The following is a 6000-nucleotide window of genomic DNA, read 5'->3' on the forward strand; positions in this document are numbered from 1 at the left end:
CTTGCAAAACAGGCCCCGTCCTTGGTCTGTGATAAGTAATCTGCTATCATTCAAATTAGAGCTTCCCTATAGGTAACACATGCTTTTCTTTGAATGGTTTCATTTTTTTTTCCTTTGTCTTTAGTTTTCAGAAGTTTAGTTGTAAGGTAGCTTTGCGTGCATTTCTTTGGGTTTATTCTTTGTTTCCTCAGCTTCATGATTCTGTAGGTTTATGGCTGTCAGCATTTTGGGGAAGTTATTAGCCATTATTTTTTTGAAACTTTATCAACCCCAAATTCTTTTTCCTATCTTTCTGTATTGTATTCTTGTGTGCAGTTGAGTCAATTCCAACTCAGCACCCTACAGGACAGCGTAGAACTGCCCCCATAGGATTTCCATGAAGCGGCTGCTGAATTGGAACTGCTGACCTTTTTCTTAGTAGCCTGAGCTCTTAACTACCTTGCCACCAGGGCTCCATCTTTCTAAAGCTCAGAACAGCTTTTCAGAATAAACCTTATATTTCAATTTCTTTGACTTCTTATTACTTTTCACATTATCTTCTGAGCCCTAGAAAGATAATGTGAAAAATAATAAAAACTCAAAGAAATTGAAATATAAGATTTATTCTGAACGGTTATTCTATATGCATATAAGAAAACCATTCTGATTCAAAAAAAAAAAAGGGCAAACGTCTCTAAGTAGGCTGGTGACAATGACATCTCTAAAGAGAAGAGGAGGGAGAAGAGTAGAAGATCAACCATCATGACTAATGGAACACTGCTCTCCTTCTTTTACTGAGATCAACTGATAGCAAGTCACGAAGTGGCCTTTGCCCCACACTCCCACCTGCAAGGTCGATGTCTTTTGAAACTTAAATGAAGTAAGCCTGGCTTCAAATAGGAAAGAAAAAAATTAGCAATTTGCGGTGAAAAAAACACCACTGGCAAGATTACTTTTTGGTCAGAAATTTTTTTACCACTAATATTTGGTCTTGTGAGTAAGTAAAACCTTAAAATCAAAGTAAGAGGTCTGTTATTATTTCTTCTCTTTGTCAACATGAATATTATCCCAAAGGTTCCTGAGGCTGCTTTTTTTATTTTTTATTTCAGTCTCTTTGCTCACTGTTGTTCAGATTGAGTAGTTTCTATAGCTCCCGTCCTCACATTTACTGATTCAATCTTCGGTCCTCTTCATTCTCCTACTAAGGCAATCCAGCAAGGTGCATTTGTTTACTTATTTTTCCTGTTATATTTGCAGTATTATAGTTACTGCTTGGTTCTTCTTTTTTGTAACTTTTTTTTTTTTGTCCTAGATTTCATATTTTTTCATTTGCTTCAGGAGAATTGGTAATTACTTATTGAAGCATTTTAATGATGGCTCTTTTAAAACACTTGGCAGATAATTTCAACATCTGATTTATTTTGCCTCTTTAAAGTCTATTGTTGTTTTTGCCCATTCAAATTATGATTCTCTTTGCTCTTAATGTGATTGTACCCTAGATATTTTTGTCTTTTATGTTCGGAGACTAAAGTAATAATTTCTTTTATAAGGATCATCACAAAGCATGTTCCCATGAGGCAGAAGTTGAAGATGTCCCAAATGTCCATCTTTTCCAAACTGCTGTACCACACCATCAACTCTAACATCAACTCCTCCTCCTCCCCTCAGTACTCTCCCTCCCGCCTTTGGGTTCCATAATTCGCTGCAGTGTCTCACAGAACTCAGGAACCGTCCTTACAGTTGAGTGGTTTATTATGGAAGTAACACGATAAACTTGGGACAAGGATCAACTTGGAAGCAACAGAAACAACTCAGAGTAAAAAAAAAACTCAGAATACAGTTCTTTAATCAGGGCAGCTTCTTCTCACCCTCTGTCACCAGGTCACACTTGAGGTTTCTCAATAAGTGTTAACAGCTCTTAGCTCCATGGGTTGGCAAACCCCACCACAGCCATCTCCTGCCAGTCTCCTGGTTCCTACTATGTTGTGCCACTATTGCTCTTGCTGTTGCCACACTACCATCTCTCACTGTCTTCAGTGTTATAGCTCTTTCTTCTCTCTCTTTCGTGTCTCCCTCTAAAACCTCTGTCAGAGAAGCTGATTAATAGAAAGCTCCCTATCACTTTCAAGGCTGGCTGGCCCCCTCAGCAAGACCACAAACTAACCAACCCCCTAGCAGGGTTCCATGCACCTTATTTGCATTAGCAAACTATTAGGTCCTAACAGAGACCTTATTTGCATAACTGCACCATATCATTTTGTGGGAGTTATAAGACCATGCAATATTAGAAGGTTCATATTAAGTAATTCACTGCACCAAAGAGACACTAGGTCCTATTTAAATCTTATTTTAGCTGGAAGTCATCCTGTTTAGGTTTAGAAGGAAGATCTGGCCTCCTTTTATGGTCTGTAGTTCCAATGATAATTTAATTTCCAGGGCCTATGCAGTACTGCCACATCTTTCTTCCAAGGAACAGCTGGTAGGTTTGAACTACTGACCTTTTGGTTAACAGTCTAGCACTTAACCACTCCTCCACTGGGGCTTCTCCAGGAAGCTGCCAGAAATTCCAGCTGGATTGAGAAGAAGAGGTGGAGCAAGAGATATCATTGATGATGTCAGATGGATCTTGGCTGAAAGAACAGAATACCAGAAAGGTGCTTACCTGTGTTTTATTGACTTAAGCAAAGGCATTCGATTGTGTGGATCAAAACAAATCATGAATAACATTACAAAAAATGGAAATTCCAGAAGTCTTAATTGTGCTCATGCAGAACCTGTACATAGACCAAGAGGCAGTCACTTGAAAAGAACAAGGGGATCCTGAGTGGTTTAAAATCAAGAAGAGTGTACGTCAGGGTTTTATCTTTTCACCATACTTATTCAGTCTGTACGCTGAGCAGATAATCCAAGAAGCTGGACTATATGAAGAAGAACATTGCATCAGCATCAGAGGAGGACTCATTAATAGACTTTGACATGTAGATGATCCAATCTTGCTTGCTGAAAATGAAGGTGATTCGAACCACTTACCGATGAAGTCAAAAACTATAGTGCTCAGTGTGTATTACAACTCATCGTAAAGAAAACAAAAATTCCCACAACTGAACCAATAAGCATTTATCAACATAATAATAAACCAAAAAAATGCTGAAATTGTCAAGGATTTCATTGTACTTGGATCCATAATCAACACCCATGGAAGCAACAGTCAAGAAGTCAAATGACACATTGCATTGGGCTAATCTGATGCAAAATACCTCTTTAAAGTGTCAAAAAGCAAAGATGTCACCTTAAGGACTAAGATGCACCTGACCACAGGCATGATATTTTCAATCAGCTCATATGCATAAGAAAGCAGGACAGTGAATAAGAAAAACTGGAGAAGAGTTGATGCCTTTGAATTATAGTGTTGGCAAAGAATATTGAGTATACCATGGACTGCCAGAAGAACAAATAAATCTGTCTTGGAAGAAGTACAGCCAAAATGCTCCTTAGAAGTGAGGATGGTGAGACTTCATCTCATGTACTTTTGACATAATATCAGGAGGGATGAGTCCCTGGAGAAAGACATCACGCTTAGTAAAACAGAGGGTCAGCGAAAAAGAGAAAGACCCTCGATGAGATGAATCAACTCAATGGCTGCAACAATGGGCTCAGAGCAATGACTGAGAGGATGGCACAAGACCAGGCAGCGTTTCGTTCTATTGTACATAGCATCGCTATGAATCCGAACCAACTCGCTCACACCTAACAACAACCTGCAGGATTATTTTGGCCTGCTTGGTCTATGTGGTGAATCTGGGACTTCCACAGGTCCCTGCTTTTGCTGTCTGAGGGGGCAAAAGGAGTTTTCCTAGCTCTGAATGCCTGATGCATTTAGGCAGGGGAGAAAAATCTAAGACCTCATAGGAACAGGAATGCTTTCAGGTCTGAATGATCATTGTGGTGAGTTCCCCCTTGCTTGTAGGTGACTGAACAAGCTTCTCAGGCCAGGTGCTGGTTGTGCTTTGATTCCCCTTGCCTTTCATCTTGGAATTCCTAGTGTCTCTGGATGGGAGGGAGGGTCAGGCACTTGGGGGCAGAGACTTTCTGGGTCAAAGAAATCTCATTGTACCAGGATTCACTGTGCTGGTGTTGCTCTTCTGCTTTTGTCTATGGTTTGGGGAAGGGGATCTCAGGCCTGGAAGTGAAGGAGAGCACTTCTCCCGGCCACTTATTGTCAGCAAGCTCTATATTAATCCCTTTTATCAGTGCTGCTGGGCTTGCCTGGTGTTGTTAGCAATACTCCCACCTGATCCAACAAAAAATGAACATTTCTTGGTCACCTGTTGCTAATTTGGGATTCAGAAAATGCTGAGCCTGGGTTATCTTACTTGAGTGGGGAGTTATAAGACACCCTGACACTAGGTGGTTCTTCCAGTTTTAGGGTCTTTCACCAACTCACCTTTTTCTTTCCAGTTTCAAGATTTCTCTTTTATTTCCCTTTGCACTGTTTCTAGGGTTTATAGTTGTGTTCAGCAGGGAAATGCAGGAAAAAATAAGTCTACACCATCTCGTCAAGATTAGAATTCCTTTCTTTTGGTTTCATACTTTCTTATGTCAAATATGGAAGTGAGTTATTGAGGGTAAATAATACATTTTAAAACTTTAAGAAAAAAGCATAAGATTCAGTTACGTGTAATGCATCAATTTTTTATATTTACCTTGAAGACATCAAGCTGGTCATACAACGGAAATTTTTGTCAACAAAGGAAAAGGTCCTCCCTTCTATTATTTTTTTTTCCCTAAAGCTACCAGCTTTGGTAAGAAAAGAATAGGCCTGACACATTCCATCATTTAGTCCTGTAACCCATACAAACATAGATATTAGAGCAATTCATGTTGTCTTATATTTTTAGTTTGATTAATGAGCTTACTTAAGAAACTATTGGCATTGACCATGGTGTTAGAAAGCTTCTCTAAGAGCATCCTTAGGTGGTTTGGGGTAGAGATCTCTGCAAAGTCTTACTTTACTTGTTCAAGTGTATAGACCAGAATGAACAGTTTTGAGAACTCCATCAGCTGCCCAGAGGTTGAAGGGAGAATATAGGGGAAAGAAAGATAAAACTTGGTTGCAACAAAAACTAACCCAAAATGGATCAAAGACCTAAATATAACACCTAAAATGATAAAAATCATGGAAGAAAAAAATAGGGACAATACTAGGGGCCGTAATACAGGACATAAAGAGAATACAAACCATAACTAACAACACGCAAACATCGGAAAATAAACTAGATAACTGTGAGTTCCTAAATATTAAACACTTAATGCTCATCAAAAGACTTCACCAAAAGAATAAAAAGAGAACTTACAGGTTCGGGAATAAAACTTTTTGGCTCTGACAAAGCCAACAAATGTCTAATCTCGAAAATCTACAGAATACTTCAATGCCTCAATAACAAAAAGACAAGTAATCCAATTAAAAAATGGGCAAAGGATATGACAGATTCACCAAAGAAGACATTCAGGCAGCTAACAGGCACGTAAGAAAATTCTCACTATCATTAGCCTTTACAGAAATGCAATTCAAAATGACAATGAGATACCATCTCACTCTGACATTACTGGCACTAATAAAAAAAGAAAATAATAAATGTTGGAGAGGTTGCAGGGAGATTGGAACTCTCATGCACTGCTGGTAGGAATGTAAAATGGTACAACCACTATAGAAAACAATATGGCACTTCCTTAAAAAGCTGTCAGTAGAAATACCGTAAGATCCAGCTATCCCACTCCTAGGAATACAGCCTAGAGAAATAAGAGCCTTCACATGAATAGACGTATGTGCACCCATTTTTCACAATAGCAAAAAGATAGAACCAACCTAAAGTGCCCATCAACAGATGAATGGATAAACAAATTGTGGTGCATATACACAATGAAATGCTACCGAATGATAAAGAACAATGATGAATTCACAAAACATCTCACAAATGAATGAATCTGGAGGGCATTATGCTGAGTGAAATAAGTCAATTT

Source organism: Loxodonta africana, chromosome 21 (genome assembly GCF_030014295.1).
Source record: "Loxodonta africana isolate mLoxAfr1 chromosome 21, mLoxAfr1.hap2, whole genome shotgun sequence".
In the NCBI taxonomy this organism is placed as follows: domain Eukaryota; kingdom Metazoa; phylum Chordata; class Mammalia; order Proboscidea; family Elephantidae; genus Loxodonta; species Loxodonta africana.